A 19,406-nucleotide genomic window follows, 5' to 3' on the forward strand; every position below is an offset into this window, starting at 1 on the left:
AAATTTCACTAGTTCTTCGTCGAGCGAACACGAAAATTCCCGCAAACAATTGCATGCTTCCCTGGAATACAGACGGACCAGGACGCGACCGGGACGCTGGCACTCTATTCAATTCGACTGTAGAAGAATCAATGGATGTCGGTGGCCAGTGCTTTTTAGAAGGCCATCCGAGGTCCGTACAAATCGTACGTCGTGACTCGGTCTCCGGAAGTGGGGATCCCTGGATCGTTCGCTAAAATCTATCGCTCAAAAAATCGAGCCACGCGAAAGGAATAAAAAGATAGGAGCGGTCACGGTTGGATTAATTTACGCGAAAAATTCTGAAAACGGCGTCTAGAGCGCAGGAAAACGAAACAGCCAGAGTATTCACACGCGTAAGTCGGAACGTGGAATCCGATCGAATCGGATCCCGTAGGTTTTGGGTTACCTTGTCTTTTTTTTTTCCTCTACGTTGCGGACAACCCGACCAGCGAATTAAGCGGCCGTGGAAAGACGATTACATTTTCGACGAGTCTGTCGAGGTGAGGGCGAGGCAAACCGAGCCAGCCGAGGCTCCGGTGGCCAGGGAAAAATTGCACTCGGCGAAACCGACGATTGGATCGGCACAAAGCTTCGTTACGGGGCAAATTTTCTAAGGCTTCGCGACCGTATCCTTTTTCCTCGCTTTCTGAAAGTCACGTTAGGACAGCCGACATTTCGCTCGGCTCTTCCAATGTCACTGTTAACCCCTCGAATTGCGAATAAGGCTTGACTACCACTAATTTTTAAATTCTTTTTCTATTTTTGTGCTTCATTTCTCTCAGTTGATTGAAGTATTGCCGTTACAAGCACATAGATTTGCAAGATGCTATAAATAAACTGTAGATATTTATGCAAATGCGTATTTTTATGGACATGATTAAAGAGCAATGGGCGCAAGCAAGGTTTATTTCGTCTACTGAATGTTACGATAAACATTTCACTATACTACAGTATTAAAATATTATAAATATTATACTATATCTATCTATATTTTTGCGTGATGCTTTAAATTTCTCATAAATGTAAAAAAAAGGTTATAAATAACCTTTTGTATATCTATGTGAATATTTGTTTTTATAGAAGATTATCAGCAAAGTGGTATAAAAATATTTTTTTTATTTTTAGAACGTTGTTTATTTTTAAATACGCCGAGAGGAAGTTTTTAACTATTGAATAGTTTCAACAATTTTTTCGAGACCATAGGTAAGATATATATATATATATATATTTTTTTTGCATACGTTTTTCGTATTTATTTTGTAAACTCTCACATTATCTGAACGAAATCTAAAAATTTGTCAAGAGTGAGATGCTACGCAAACATTGTACACGATACGAATATATTAGACCTAAATGGTCTTTAAAAGTAACCGTGAGAAGTATTTTAAATCATCGTGTAAAGTTTTAAACGTGTTGTGTTTCTCTAGCCAAAGAAAACTTTTCCCGCCGGCCAAAGAATTCAGTTTGCCCAAGTGACGTCGACGACTATGCTATTTTAACCAGAAGTTTTAATTGTTCCCTTCCGCGGTCTTCTGAACTCGGTACACCGGTTCCGGATAAAACAAAAAGGTGAAAGAAGCGGCGACGTTTTTGTCTTAAATTAAAAAATGTTTCCTCGGTTTGAAGAACTAGAAAAGTCTCGTTTACGGTGGCAGTGATTCACCGAGAAGGCAGGCGCAACAATACACAACGAAAATAGACATGCTTTTTGTTTATATTATACGTATATTGTGTATACAGAGATTTGCAAAAGTATTTGAATATTTACCTTAGGAAAATGTTATGAATATATTATAGCTGTTATACGAAACATTTTGAAATTTTATCAACTCGAAACGAGACACGACTATCGTGGCTATATTAATAAAGTTTGAAACCAATCGAAGAATATATAAATAAGTATTAATTAAAAAAAATAGTATACAATATGAATAATGATCTTAAACATATGATTGGTGCTGAAGATGATCTCACTAATAACAAATATTGTGGCTGAATGATTATTTCAAAATTTCTGACATCCCTATGAGGTATGCTCGTAATAAATATCTTATAATTTTTAAATATATATGTTTTCAAGATCGTTCAAAGTTTTTATCGCAATCATGAGTTAGTCGTGTCTTATTATAAGAATAGCGAAATTCGGAAAAGTTTCGTATGTAACATAATACGTCCATCTGCGTTATATAATCGTAAAAAAGGTTGGTTAATGTCCAAATACTTTCGTGATTTATTGTATAGATATTGCATCGATCTTCTTGTGCAGATTTATGAATAGTGAAACTATATAATACGAGTTTTAAGTAAAAATTAAATTTATACTCGTACAACGAGTTCTAATCACATTAGATGTATTTAACCTGGGGCCCGGTGTATCGCTTACACCGGTTCCCGGGCCCCTCTCGATCGCAGCCGGGACGGTCATCGTGGAGGTTTTAGTCGGTTGAAGTCCGGCACTACCACGCCGCTTTTCCCCAGAAGCGACCTGGTGTCCGTGCGGATTTCCTCCACGTTAATAAAAAAAAAAAAAAGATGTATTTAACCTGAAATTTTGTCAATATACCAGTTATTATTTAATCCGATTTAAATCAAATACGTGTAATGGTTTTGTAAAATGTTAATGCTCGAAAATATGTATATTTGATGGATATTAAAATATCTCAAAATAGGAATTAAATTGGAAACATATACTTAGATAAATGTTTAAATTTTAATATAATATAATTTAATATAACAATTCGTGCAAATTAATATATATGAAATATGCAAAACAACCTACGTATCCTTAATGTGCATTATATTAAAATAACAATAATATTTTGCGTGAGAATTAAACACCGATTTGACCAATCAATAACGAGATATCGTCCGATGAAAAATTCATATACTCCGATGGCGCGATAATGACGTGGTCATTAAAATTTTTACATCTCATAAACGCACGTCAGAAGATGTTAATATTAATCTGGATTTATTCGTGAAACGAAAGGATCAATGTGAATCTCTTCTACGGATAAATCCACAGCTGTATCTTGACTCGTATGTCATTTCGTCATCGGTTCATCGATTTAAATCATAAATCCGATCATAGAAGGAAACAAATTACAGCAGGAAAATTATGAATTTCTGAAAAATTGATCACGTTTCAGCGCTGATGCTTTATTCATTCCCTACAATCGAATAAAGCATTAATCTCGTTTGTTTGGCCACTTGCGCGTGATGAATTTAATAATGTCCCGTCTCTTTCGTATTCTGCTTCGCAGAGATAGTCGGTTCGCAAATTAACGATGTGAGCCGACACGTTGAAAAATATCTTCGGATCGAAGAAATACGATTCAATTGATATGTCAGTAAAATTATTTTATTACTAAATTACTCTTCTATTACCAATTATATGTAGAGATATCTTGAACAATAAAACATTCTAGATAGGAAATTTTAATTATGGACGGCATAGATGATTCAATATATTTTAGGTTCTTTTTTATATTGTTAAAAATATGTAGCGATCATCATATACAATGTCCATTTTTTGGCGACATTCAAAATATTGATTACACAGGGAAAACAGTCTTAGTGTTCATTATACTTATATGTAATTTTGCATACGATTGTAAACAAAAGGAGTACGAGTAACGATGATATAATCGCAATAATGGCATCAGAAGCGAGATCGGAGCAAGATCCATTTTTGGAATCAGGGCATGTTTGATGCAAATAATCGGCGGAAGGAAAAGCATCGTAGAGTGCAACAGGACAGTTGCCATAGATAGATTAATTTCTGATAAATTGTATAGCCGAATTCAAATGCTACTGTCGACAATACGCAATATTGTAAGTACTTCGTGTAAGTAGCATACAAGAACGCGAGAAGCGAGAATGAGAGATGTAGAACATGCGAGTGTACAGAATACGATAAATTCACTAAATGTAAATAAAAGGTGTACAAGTGACGGTGATAGCAGAAATCGTAACAATGTATTAATAGAAACAGAATCGATTATTTGGTATTTCGATATTACGTTAGCGGATTTATAGGGAAAAGTTTGTCGGCCAAGAATTAATATACCCATATCGGAGACGAATATAAAGAATTGGTAATACGTTTGTTGAAATTAAAGGAAATCGATAAAAAAATTTGTAATATATGCAGTATAAATTCAGTTTCTCATAAGTATTAATCCTATATTTTATAAGAACGAGCAGCAGTTTAAAACCGAACAAAATATCGTCAATCTGTTTCTACGTTTCATCGAACAAAAAACCAATCCAATATCAATAATTTTTCAATAAAACGTTCATGAGCTTATATGTGAATTAATCCGATATTTTTCCCTCCTTTTTTTATTTCTTGTATGTAGCGAAATCGATTTGTGAAAAAAAAACTTGGCACATTCTGTACATTATACCATGTATTACGATATACTATAGCGAAATAAGTGACAGTATTTCAATAATGTGTGACAAGGAATATCAAATTCACATGCCAACTAACGTGTTAGGCATAATTTCGATAAGAGCCACTATTGTGTGTAAATGTCATCCAGCGAAGTCGACTCGGAGAGTCAAAGCGTTGAAACATTTATCGTCTCGATTCATAGTTAGCTGCCGAACGTATTCATCAGCCACGAAATCGGATTAAAGTTTTATTGTAGCGGAGACGTTATGCCAGTTATTCGTTTCTGATTGCGAATTGCTTCGTATTTTAATCGTATCTATTCATATACGATTTCCATTCCTCTTGTATTGTTCTAAAAACAAGTTATAAAAATTTGATATTATAAAAAATATGTAAAATTATCTACGCGCAAATTTTTATAATTTTTACAGGTATTTAGAACTATGTAAAAAATATTATTTATTTAAATTATTGAATTCACTTTGTTACCCTCGTAATCAACTTGTTGATTAAATTAAATTTCAGGAAATGTACATGCATCTTAAAATACAGATGTTGTTGTATCTGTGTGACGTAACCGTTAATTAAAATTTATAGGTATACATTCAGCGGATTCGTCTCGGATTCTGTTACGTTAAATCTAATCCTGATCTAATCCTAAAGTATAACCTTGTTAGATACAAGGGAGTTGTAATGTAATTCATAGATATACTAGAATTGTAAGGGTTTCGAACGTTACCTAGGGATTGCATATCTATACAAGAGTTCCGAAACTGAACACGTTCGACAATGTTCTATCAAAGCTCTTTGAGATATTAGGAACAATATATATGTATATATGTACATATAGCGATATATATGTGTATGTCTACATATATATCGTAGTTTGATCCATTTCTCGCTTCGAGTACCCATTATATTAATTCATGTATATTTTACATAGATTCCCAAAGATATTCTTTTTATTCCCTTTCTCCATTAATGTGTTTCATGAAAATAATTTTCATTTAAAGAAATAAAGGACAAAAACTATACTTAGCTGTAACTAATGAATTCTAAAAGTTTTCCAGCTAAGTATTATACATATTTTACACTTTCTCTCTCTCTCGTTTTGCGATAAACCAGGATGAAAGATTATAAGAAATGAGTACTCTGTTTTTTTATCTTTTTACATTTTTTGCGGTTGTTTTTTTCTATTATTGGCCAGTATACTTGTTATGTACTTCTTAGATAGTAGGCTGCTTGAAAAGGTGTCTGTACACGAAAATGATTGGTAAGCGACTATCTTTGGCAACATTTATGTTTTTCACTCTAGTTATTCGTCTAACTTCATTCTATGATTTTCGAAATGTTCGCTTTATCAGGTACTATCATTTCCTTACAAATTCCTCTATTTTATGATCTAATTAATCGATTACAATAAAATAAAATTTTAAAAATTAAAAATCACGCTATAATATATCACATCCTATAATATATATGATTTACGATAAATAGATATTATAATATATAATATGTTCGTATGAACTTTATATTATAGGGTAAGGAAGCGCGTAGTAGAACGTAGTAGCATCACGTTACCAAAGCCCGGCACATCTGATAGATCAACCACTTATGTATGTACGTACGTGTATGTAGTAGATTCTCTCGGATCAACGATTACCAACGGTGCATGGCCAAAGTCTCCTGATAACTCAGGTTATGTCTCGTTACAGGCTTATCGATCGACTCTACAATTCTATGGCGACGTATAATGGTGCACCTGCGTGTACACAGGTGTGTGTATGTGTGGGTATGCGTATACAGGTGTTTCAACTATACAAAGGCGATTTACAAGCGATTATAATGTTGCTCTTAACACGTCCATGACAACAGAATTTCGACATATCATTGCTTTATGAACAAAATCACAGCTGGTTCCCTTTTGTTTCACGAAATCATATGTATTTAATAATAACGATTCTAACTATATTATAAGTATTATGTAAAAACGCATGTTTTTCTTTTTCTTTTTTTTTGAATTAAACAGTAACATTTTTAGCGTATTCTCTCTATTATAACAATGAGAACGGTATAATGGATATAAGTTGCACAATATTTTATTTTCGCGCTACAAAGGAACTCTTTGCAATGAATTTCTCAGAAATTTCCAGCCAGACTGTTGCAAAGTGTTTCTTTAGCAGACTACAAATTGAAGCGCGTTTACAGAGAAATACCGTTATACGGATATCGATTGGATTATATGTGTAAACATAAATTTTATTCGCGTTAATTTCACCAAATTAATCGTTACAAGTCTCACAATCTATGTAAGTAATACGCAGTAAAAAGAGCTTTGTCAGGAGGACGAGAACAAAATGAATTTTATGAGACAGAAGGAAAAATAAATATTCTAAATTGAACTAAACGGTAAGATCAATAAAATACATATATACATATATATATACAAATAAAGATTTCTTATTAATTTTAGGAACACAGAAAATACACATCGATATAATAACTGAGAGGAGAATATATCCATAGAACCGACGGTAATTTACCAAAGTACTCACACCATACATCTTTTGGAACAAACATAAGAACTAATTCAATTACTAAACTTGAATCTGTAACTGTGCATTGTGTTCACAACTGATCCAATTAATCAGATTTATTTGGTTATCTGTAAGTAATAAATAACGCGAACCTATTCTATAATCAATTCCAAATATTCTGATAATTTCTGTAGTGAAATACTGTAATGCACGACTATTTTGAAATTACCTACTGTAAGTTTCCTCCGCGCTGCAGTATATTTAAAATGATAGTATGAAACATCGTAATGGTACGACAGTTAAAATTGAACGTTTCAATGAATAATAAAAGTGATGTTACTGGGAATGTAAATGCTTAAAACGTAACAGTCACACAACTTCGTAATAAATGTTCCATAATGCATACAGCAGTCGAGAAAGTAAACTAATTTATCGAACGTGCGACAGTGGTTACATAATGCAGTACAATCTATAATTTTCCGAAGATTTATTGTTCAAATTAAATGGACTGAGCCCGCCGGTGATTAATGGTAACGATTACAACAGCAATTATTCAATTTTTAATTTATTTTAATACGTTGGACAGGAGTGTAATTGTTATTGATGTATACGTGGAAATGAATGGAATACGTTGCGAAGTTTTATTCGAAATACATGTATAGTACATTTTAGAGGAAAACAATATGATAATAACAATGCGATTTGCATGATAGACACACAGATGTATACTGATTTAAATATAAATTTAATTGTAAATTTGGGAGCTCTATTGATACAAATATATAGAAAAAAATTTATACAAATATTTATATTATATTTAAATAATATCGTATATAAAAATTACTAAATCATTAAATTGAGTAAACACCTGTATTATTACCATTTATTATTCAATTTTAACTATTATCTCAATAGCTGCCGTAGTATCAAAATAACAGGAAATGTTAGATAGCCTATTCTTAAGTTTAATTTCAAATGAACATTTGAACATTTTAAGTACATTTTATTTTATAAACACAAATAAAAGTTCAATACATGTTTTTCGAATTTCAGATCAATCTTTAATTATTGTGTTACGTTATTTTTATAGAATATATACCTTTCGATCCCCACATTGTTCTTTTTTTATAGTACATTCTTGCAATGCATATATTAGGAATTTTTAAAACGATCATGTTAATATTAATATATAAATTGTTTAGTTACCTTATATTGTAAGACTAGCAATATATGCAGATAGTTCGAAACTTTAACATGACAGTGTATAGTCGTTTATTATGTTTCTAAGAACCATGGTGCACAATCCTCTGAATTAATTTGCGATGTTTCTGCTACCATTCTTGTCGTAATTACCTCAATAACAATGTATAGTAGTTTAGTAGTAGAAGTTTTGCCGCTCACGTTTGAGCTGAGTGATATTAGCCTTATTATCTTACTGCAGGCAAATTGATATTAGTGTGTACTACTGCCGACAGTTGAGGCAACTCTAGAATAAGATAGTAAAACAACCGATTTATTAATCTGTACGCAAGGTGTTTTACTTTAATCAATTTACTTTATTTAGTTAATTTAAGTGCGAATATCGCTGAAAGATTATAATGGTTTACACAATTTTTCTGAGAAACACATAGATGTACAATATGTGCCCCATAGCTTGTACACTTGATTGTAAAATAAGAAACAGTGTACATACAATTTTGTTTTTACACGGTAGATAGGTTTCTGAAAAAATTGTGCAAAAACAGATCGTATAAAGAATATAGAGTGTGCATGAAAAAATGGACAGTTCCACAGATGAAAATCCAGTACAAACAATAAATTATTATCGAACAAAGTCTATCAAAATTTCTATCAAAATATTTGATTAAATCTTCATTTAATTTCTATAGTTTTGAACATATGTTGTTGCATAAACTTATAAAGATAATTGCATCTACCTACATATTGAAAATTCAAACAACGAAACAAATAATGAAAGTTTTTTCGATTCCTTTTATTAAATGTTTCTGACTTTAAACACGAAATGAACGATCAAAACTAACGTATGTATTGGAGACAAAATTGAGCAGAATTTCCTCGTAATTCGATACATTGGACTGAATTTTGTTCAAAAATTTTATTCAATATTTTGGAATAATTTTTTCACTCAGAAACATCCTTTTGTCGATCGTACTATGATGGCTGGGAGATCCGGTACCATTTAAATTGCGACATTCAATACTCAAATTTCACTAAGAACAATTGCCCAATTCGACGATTGCATTATTAGACCCATAGGAACACATAGAATGGAAGAGCGCCCGCATCGCAAGTTCGACAATCGTTTATCATCTATCCTATATCACCTGTCGTCAACCTTGTATAGACGTATGCATCATACGATCCGTTTGTCCAACGTTCGTGTAATTGCAGCTTAACACGTTTACCATTGAGTGGATCTGATATGCTACCGTTTATGACAGTGGAAATGAATTACGAGTTAGGATTGTAGTTAATTAAACATATTATCTACAATCTTTTTAAGGAATCGGTAAATTATGAATTTAAGTTAGCTACTACAAAATACAGCATAATAATAAATATTATTACTTACAGTACACGTTATTATTTATATTTAATACAGCATTAAACATTAGTAACATTAACGTCGTTTATCAACTCGGAAGAGTCTGTTTAATCTAAATTATAATTTAGAAGTTAAATACTCGGAAATGAAGATGAAGAGTTTACCAACTAATAAAAATAATTCCATATAGTTTGACAATTACAACTGTTAGTTTTAATTTTTAGATTCTAAAAATTACCGATGTAACATTCTATTATGCGTAGGTAGCTATGATGATTACGAAGAATAAAATTATTGCAGTTCGATTTATCTGTAAGAATAAATCTTATCAAAAATAAGCAAATCTTCAGGATATTTTTGAATGATAGTGCATGTTAATAAAAAAACAAACTTTACATGTACAAAATCCGCCTCTATGTTGATTTGTATGTACGAAACCTACATCTGTAGATATTCATATGTACTGTGATACCTGTATAAAATTTATACTATATTACAATCCTAAACCACCATACATATGTACAGATGTACATAACATATCTCCTTTACAGCGTATTCTCATAAATTTTATGATTTCTAATTTATATACATGTACGAACATCATCAAAATAAATTGATAAACATATCATAAAAGTACAGGATGACTCAAATCCGAGATATAAGCACTGAACACATCAGACTGATAAAACTGTATATCATCATCTACTTGCAGCTAAGAAAATTTCTAATTTCTTAATCTTTTCCTTCGAACTCACGGATTTGATCGTTTCCCCCTAAACACGCCGAATTGCACCTACTAATCGTAGCATAGTCTACGCATAGATAATATTCTACGTTCCACGACAACAAATTATAATTAAGGTACTCGAGTGTTCTGCGCGGTACTTGATACCGATCTCTTGTTACGTTCGCGATCTTGATTCCCGAAACATTAAATTAGGCGGTATCGCAAGCGTGAACACGAGGGTGGCGCATTATACGATTGCGTTACTCGGGTAATAAGTGTTGCCTAGCGTACATGGTGGCTAAGTAAATAGGCTGGAGCTCGGCCTATCAGGAGTTCCCCCGCTTGAAAATAAGAGACACTGGGATGGGGCAGAAATAGATAGATAGGGGGTTGTGCTGGTAAAGGGGCTGAGGAGGGGTAGAGGCGGAGGGATGAAGGGTAACTCGGTTTATTGTAGCCGAGACGGAAACTCTGGCGCAGCGCTCCGGTGTAATTTGTGAGAAGATAATAACCGTCGGCCATGGACGCAGGTATTGAGGCTGTTCTCTTTTTTATTCACACTATGTATTGCATTTAAAAAAGGCAATCTCCGAAATAATTTGCGCGGTATCGGATGGTCGGTTTTCGCCGCGCGTGGCCGCACGACGAACACGCTTCCCGGAAATAATACGGAAGAGTAAGTGGCGGAAGCGGACAGAAACCAGACAGAGTTAACCGCGTTGCTGTGAGCGAATCGGTTTACAACTAACTGTTTGTTATTTAATCGTTGTTAACTCTAGTATCGCTCTTTATTCGGTATATGTTGCAGATATCTATTAGCTTCCTACGTGACGATAGACGATAAATATACAAAATTGTGACTTCGACTTTTGCTTTTACTCGGTAATAATGACGCGTGGAAGTTGGATTATTTTATTTCTATTAACTGCTAACTATTAGTTAGAATATAGGCTAAGTTTCTTCTATAAAATATTAACATTAGAGTTTTGAAACTAGTTTATGTATAGATAATGTGATCAGATGTTATAATTTATAAATTTAATGTAATAAACATTTATACATTGTTTAGTATTTTCCTACAGTTAGAGTAGGGACAGATATTTCACATTTCATTAATCTTAAACTAATCTTAACTAGTCTTAAACTAATAATTCTGTTTTATTTCCATCGATCGTAGTTACAAGTATTTGCTACCCGATATATTAGGTGAAGTAAAAAGTTCTGAGCGTTTTTCGCTAGAAAATAAAGCGAAAAAGCGCTCAGAACTTTTTACTTCACCTAATATTACTACGCGTAGTAGAAGCTGCCTACATATTTGTAACGTAAAAAGGCAGACATAAAATAGAATCGAATAAACGGAGGAATTTCTTTAACAATTGTTACATTTCAAGGGATTATTTAGAAGGTAATGTTGCCCATTTCCTTCAAGGAACCACGAAACGCGTTCCCATCTTTCGCTGAGGAGAACTTATCCTCATTATTATAACGGTAACGTGGTTTTTAGCAAGCTACAGTTAACCAGCTTATTAACGTAATTAATGCACAGAGAATCCTCGAAAGGGGAAACTTCCGGTGTCGTCGCATGAAGAAAAAAGGTTTCGTCCCCTCGCAATTTGATACGCGCCACAAAGCGACCAGCAAGATGACGTTCTGTACTTCTATGGGACGTCCTTAGAGCACTTTTTAGAATGTGAGCACAGGCTGCTCTTTGTCCGTGTATCGTAGCGCGAGGGTTAAAGTTAAAAAAGCTTTGATGTTCGGCCTCTGCCAGCCTTTGAATGTAAACGGCGAGCCGAAGTTTTTTCGTGTTACATTCTGCGGATCAATATACTTTAAAAAATGCTTTAATTTTGGCCGTTTATAAAATTTTTTATTTACACGCTTTGCACACTCGTTGAAAGCTTTCAACAATCTTTTATAAACGACGATTCAATGACGCACTGAAGCTATTGTATTTTACCAAACAATGTAGGAAGGGATGTTTGGATTGTTTAGATCTTCGATAAATTAACGAAGAATTAATTGTTGTTCAGTAAAGCGGAATAAATTTAATCATATCGTGCTAATTGAAAACAAGGTTTCTGATATAAAATGATGTGTAGGTGTAAGAGTAAGTGAACGGAAAAAGATGTACATGTGTGTGTAGATACCATGATACAGAGGCAAGATTGAATCAAATTTACGTGAAATTGATTTGAAATCTAAAGGGAAACATATATTGGCCATACTTCTTACTTTTTACAGAAAAGCAATTTTAAAATTAAATATATCGCAGGTTAATTTCATATTATTGAAACTGCGTTTCTATTTCGTTTTATTTATTGTAAGATCAAATACGCGCTTCTATTTCAATTTTTAACATGGAATATCATAGATTTATTAGGTATTTAAAAAAATATATGTTTTTGGACTTAATAGGCTTTTCTTTATATTTTTCCTTTTATCTAGAAATTGGAAAATTTCTAAATTTTTTTTTGGTGTTGCAATACCCTTTTCATCGAGAAAAATTCGAAATGTCTAGATTACAGCAAAAAAAATGATTGCTCTGATTTTATTAGATTTTCGATGTTTTGGCCATTGGTTGCTGAGTGAGTGAAGATTCGAACATATTTCAATATTTTAACAATTTTGGAACTTTCATGCGCTATTTACCTTTTTCCTAGCCCGAGAATTCTTTAGAGATAATCGATAACCGATGTATTATTACCGTTTGATGGGATTGAATTGATACCTAACTAATCTATACAATTCACGTTTCATTGTAATTTACGAACTAAGAATGAAAAAAGACTCAAGAAGGATTGGTGAATTATTAACTCGAAAGTGCATTTCTCGGTATTCAATCAGCCTCATTGAGAAACTCTCGTGTTTCGTTTTCAATTTTAAACGAAATACGAATTTTAGTAAATCATATCTAATTTATCAAAATATATATTTTCTTGCAGCTTTTCATGTGCTTACTTAGTGCTTATTTGTAAGTCGTTATGAACCATGCTTTAATAACGAATATCTTTATTACTATTTTGTGAGCTATTTACGTTTAAATCACTAAAATTATGTCACTAAATAGTGTATTCTATGTTGTAATTTTCACTTCGTCAATTTGTGTTTATTAATTTATACGTACGTCAGGTGATGTCAAAGATTAAAATTTATAATTCAAAATACCTATTATCCGTACTATTTCTAAAAACATATTCATTCGTTATACATATGTCGTTTTATAACGTGTAACACTTGTTGGTTCAGAAACAGGTATTGTTGCACAGGATGCATTGTTGAAGTATTATCAGCTATATAAATCGATCAGAGGTTGTATTGATCGTACTTGATTGTCGAAAGTATTTGTGACATACATATGATATTTACGTACATAGAACAGGAATTTGTGTGTGAATAGTTTGTTCAATCTTATCATAGACCACTTATTTCATATTAGAAATTCAAAGGAGAATTCTGTGCCTTTCATTTTACTGTCAACAGCAGTATTTCAGATGAAGATATCGAGTGTTGATAGCTCATTTTGTTTGGTATATAACTCAGAGAACGATCGCGAATATAATATCAATAAAGCGCATACTTCGTATTTTAGGTTAACAAAAACTGTACCGAAATTATTGAAATCGCATTCTTTTATTTAGAACTTTATTTCACTACTTCTACAAAATACTATCCGAAGTATTCTGCAAGAGATATTTTTACTTTAAAAGCCAACCACATGGCAGCAACATTTAAAAATTCAAATGGCAAATTAACATACGTAAAAGATAAAATCATTAGAAATTATTCATTATTATTATTATTTCAATTTTTTTGTTACATGAGTTAGAAAGCATATTTTTTTTATAAAAGAATCTTTTTCTACATTTAATCGCTACGATTATATTTAATTCTATCCGAATTCAGTAACAAGGAAGAAATCGATAGATACAATTCGTGTGACCGTAATACCATTAGGCAACTCTTTCCTAGGACTCTAACGTCATTTCAACATATCCTTCGAAAGAATTTTTATTCCGAAAGTAAGGTAAAAGAAAAGCAAGGTAAGGAATTGGAAGTTTGCGCGGTATGGCAAGTTTAACCATCGCATCGTTGGAAAGTTCAGAATTTAAAAGCAGCAAATACTAACCCGTGTAACCCGCGTTCGAGCTTGCAATTTGATACGTCCGACAGTCCGAAAACTAAACAAGTTACGGGTAAGTTTTGTAGTCAACACGGTAAGTAACAATCTCGTGATTTTGTTATTATTACGAGATTATATTTTGCCGTTTGTTAAAACTTCCTACATGTACGAAGAAAAGAAAGTTTCTGCTCGATGAGCAAGATTAACATCTTATATCTGTAGCAATGTGAGTAGTGTTACGCAATCGCCTATTCAACCAGAAGATCTCTCTGTTCCGATTTGGGAAACTCGAAGTAAACAATGTCATCTATCATTCCATTTACCATAAAGAGAAATCGAGAAATTTATTTCTATTTAGAAATTAATTAAACTGTATGATCATGAATAATACATTTTGAAGATTAAATATGTTGAAAGACATTTGTTAGGAAATTCTGTAATTAAAGATCTATGTATACTTAATAGAATCATATATTCTGATAGCATATCATTTTTATGGTGTATGAAAAATCATAGAATAGTAGTAATTAATTTTTAATTTTTAATTAAAAAAGCAGTAAACATTATTTAACATAAAGATGCTGCAATTCATTTGTGCAATCTTATCAAATCAATATTTGATCAATCACAATATTTAATTATATTTGTACGATATGTAAAAATTAAACTTCTCTGAATAAAAGTAAGTATGATGAGATTCATATACTTATTTCATCTTTGTAACATTAGTTTTTCTTGTTACAGTCATATTGTATGATCTGCAAATAATAGTAAAGCTTACTATCATATTTATCTCATTTCAAAGTTTTATATCGTTTTTACATATTGAATTTCTAGTAACACTGGTGTTGTTAACGATATTGTTCATGTAAGAACACGTTTTGAACACAGTTATATACGGTGCATATATATTTATAATGAAGTAAACTTATACGAGGAAACATCTAAAAATAAGTGAATTTTCGAATACTAAATAATTTGAAGACAAATGCTGTTGTTGAAAAAGTACTGAATAAATAAAAAAGATCTTTTATATTAATATAATACAGCCTAAATGTACATATTATAATAATAAATTTTTACTCGTATATTTCATCGTTTTCTTTAACAAGACATAACCATGACAATCACACTTTATAAAACAATGCAACAGTTTAGTTCGGTCGTTTGTTCGTTATCTTCCTCCTCTATGCTCTTTTCACTCTTTTATTTCAATTAAGAGTGTAAAGCTGGAAGAAGATTCGGGATTCTTAATACCGGAAGGAACAACAAATTTTCCTTTTAAATTAGTCGGTTTTCACGCGAAGCAATTTTATTGACATTTTTCCAATCACAAAGGGCTGGGTGAGTCGCTTTCATTCCCCTCGCGATCTTCAGCAGGCTGCAGAAACTGGATTAAAGCCGGCTGATCTTATCCAGCGGCGTGTTAAACCCTCTCGTAGCCGCTTGATCGCCAGAGCAGAAGAAATCGTCGTTATCGAGTTTTCAATGAAACCCATTGTTGGTTAATACAGAACCGAATCGATTATTCTTCGGTCGTCGTTTTCAAGAATGGGCGTCGATGAAAAAGGCTGGCGAAAGTGCAGACTATGCGATTTTCACATGCGGGTCGGCAGATGGTTTTTAGAAAGGATAACTGTTCTGATACTGGTTACCCGCAAGTCACGTTTTCTGCACCGGCTTTTGTTATCTAGCCGAGAAGATTGATAAGTTAAACGAATAAAATCTCTTGCCCGAATGGTTACATCATCAGCCATAAAAATCGTGTCAAGAGCAGGATTCCCCGCGTGTTATCGAAGAAATTGATTGTATGGAAAAACGATAGCCTTAAAAATCTACGAATTGAAGAGAACCAACCGCGTGATATTTCCACTCTCAATGAATGAAATTTTGTATAGAAGAAATATCGTTTATGAAAGGAAAAAGTTATATTCCGTTGTCATAAATAAATTAAATGATTTGCTTCTGGTACAAAGATGCGCTAATAAAACACATTAATGCATTTATGCAGAAACCCTCTACAACGTAGAAGTTATGTACTTCATGTTTTTTTCTTGAATTCTAAGTTGGTAATGGTTAATGACGTTAGAGAGCAGTAATTATTTGATTTTCATAATAATAAATTAACAAAGAATTATGACATATAAAATAAATAGATAAAAATAAAGCACGTAACCGAGCATCCTACGATATTCATGTAATTCAGTGGTATAGTTTATGATTGATCATACATGTTACATGAACATAATTCCATTAATCGTGTCAAATTCTCTACTTCTTACTATCTTATTTGCTCAACAAATATACACTCAAACCACAGGAAATGAAAAGCGAACTGAAATTCTTTATTGTGTTCGAACAAACTCACTCACAAATTGAAAAATTCTTTCTGCTATAACATACGTTCAATTAATATTAGTATTTAATATATATTGCATATATATAATAACGAATATTTCTTGCGTGAGATATTTAAATTAGAGATAAAATCGAATACATACGTGTTTCTTTTCATATCAGGAAAATTTTTAATTGTATCTCTGTTATTCTACTAATATCTTAGTCTATTATATCTGAATATAGTAATATAGACATATTAATATTATAAACTATATTTGCAATGCAACTGGTTCACTGGCACTGCTTAAAACACACCGACTTAATAAATAATTGACTTACTACGTGTTCTACTTCGCTTCGTTCTACGTTATCAAATCATCTCAAGGCTACCATTTGAAAATCATTTTACACTAGCAATCAATAATTGAGTTTCAGTTGCTTTAGAAATGACACGTTGCTTCCAATAACTATCGAAAATCAAGTTATACTCTATCATTCATCGATCAGGGAAACACATTCGTTTAACCGTTAATTTGATTAAATTCTGAGCTGGTACGTTCAGTTCGACCTAGTTCAGAGTCCAGTTAAAACTAATGATGCTTCATTACTTTACTTTACAACGAGCCACGTGTAAGCGCTCGGCCCTTTTCCTATTAAATTAAAGAACTATAACTTCTCGATTCAAAACTTTTAGCCCAATTCAGCGTTCGCGTTAACGTTAATATCCCGTAGCCTTGAGAACTTTGTATCTAATCATCAAGCTTTGAGTGACTCGTAAATTGATAGTCTTGATCGTGTATACGGTAGATTATTTAATGATATATGATTAATATCTACAGTGACTCACAAAAATATTTTAACATTCATAGTAACCTTTTTGAACACATTATATGTGTACATCATATATATAAAAATATATGACGCGTGGCATTCTACGATTATCACGATCACGTCATTCATAAAGTTTGGAATAAATTCAAAAATATATGTAGAAGTTACAAGAATATATTGTAATATATAATTCATAAACATCAATAAATTTGTCAAACAATCAACCATCCATTATATCGATAAGCTCCAATATCTAACGGGACGATCTTCAACACTAATCATATGTGTAAGTACACAAGGTATTAAAGAAAATGGTCCGATTCATAAAGGTCTTTAAGACACAGGCCCTAAAAGTCCTATCCGATCTATTCGCTGTATGGCCAATTTTTTTTATTATTTATTAGCGTCCGATGTTATATACGCGTCTCTTATAGAACAGAAGTTAAAGACAACTCACTTGTCAAGTGACTCACGTAGAAAGACGTTGTCAGTTGGAACGTAGGACGATCGATCAAAGAACGAAAACGTTTTATATGCAACAGCTGCATACGAAATAAAGAAGAAACAAGGGCAAAGGATCGAAGGTGTTTATAGTCGTTTGACGCCGCGAATCCAGCACGAGAGGGCAGTGCTTGCTCGTCCGCAAGGACTCTCCCTAGTCCTGGCCAATCTGCTCGTTCCGTGGCAAGCTGAAAATTCTGTATTCAACAGCCGTCACGGTTCGGCACTACTATTAGGCCGGTAACTACTTATTCAAACCGGATCGTTCGAAACGTCCCCCTTTCTCCGGGGTAGTTGTCAACGCGAGCACGTCCCAGGGTAGAATCCCCATCCCATTTCACCAACACCAGATGCGGTACTTCCACTAGCATCTCGCTATCGTTACCGCTGGTCCACCACAGGTACCGGTATGCAGCCAGGATTACCCCGACGGTATCGACTAGGATATCGTTATCAGAGCTAACAATAAGACTAATGTCGCCAACGTCACCGCTACGGTCAGCGCTCTTACTAACGACATCATTATCGAACTATTGCTACAGATATTGTTAGCGGTAACTTTATTAACTCTGCGTACGATGATGCAGCTTTCCGCGGAACGAACTGCGCTGGCTTTACACAATCCAGATTATACATTTACGTAGCACTACTTGTATCGATGCCACCGGGATTTAATCTTAACGTTATCGCTATTGCTATAATCGCACGGCGGGTAACACGGGTACCATTCATATTATTATCAAAAACATTTGTGATCGTAGTTATTAGCGTGGCGACTATGACAATAGTACTCTTGAGGCAATCGACCATACAGTTATCATCGGCAAGGATATGTATCCATAGAGCGGTTTGCTTGTAACGACAACTATTGGTGGTAGAAATACCATTGTCACCGTGACCACTTGACCTAACCTTTTTCCGTAACGATGCAGCTTCGACCTGGTATGGCCTGCATCGTCATCCTTTTCCCTCCCATTGGATTCTCTCGTCTCTGCCACGTTGTTTAGGTGCAGTTTTATTGTCCTCCTACTCCCAACGCTTGGTTCCCGCAGTCCCGGATGCGCCACGACGTACTCCGTGCAATTCCTGGTCCGGAGGAATGGCCAACGAGATCGCAAACACGGTTCCGGACTACGTGTCCCTTGTGTATATCGGCCTGCCATACTCCCGCCCTTGCTCTTTCCATTATTTCGCCTCGTTTGCCGGCCAGCAATGCTACGAAACGCTATCGCACGATTCCTCTTACGATGGATTGCTGGCTGTTTCCTTCTGCTGTACACGCCAGCTACATTGACTTTGTTAAAGAACATTTCGTTGCGAAGCGAAAAGTTCACTTTTCGAGACTGTTATAGATCTCCCAG

The 19,406-nt window shown here is 33.5% G+C and overlaps 1 protein-coding gene across 1 annotated transcript in view; it reads right to left on the reverse strand.

Annotated features, from left to right (window-relative positions):
- The window catches only part of timeout (circadian regulator timeout), a 250,148-nt gene that overhangs the window by 21,737 nt on the left and 209,005 nt on the right, over positions 1-19,406 (reverse strand). The gene's annotated exons all lie outside the window — the stretch shown is intronic.

Source organism: Bombus flavifrons, chromosome 7 (genome assembly GCF_040668555.2).
Source record: "Bombus flavifrons isolate JBK064 chromosome 7, iyBomFlav1_principal, whole genome shotgun sequence".
NCBI classification, from domain to species: Eukaryota; Metazoa; Arthropoda; class Insecta; order Hymenoptera; family Apidae; genus Bombus; species Bombus flavifrons.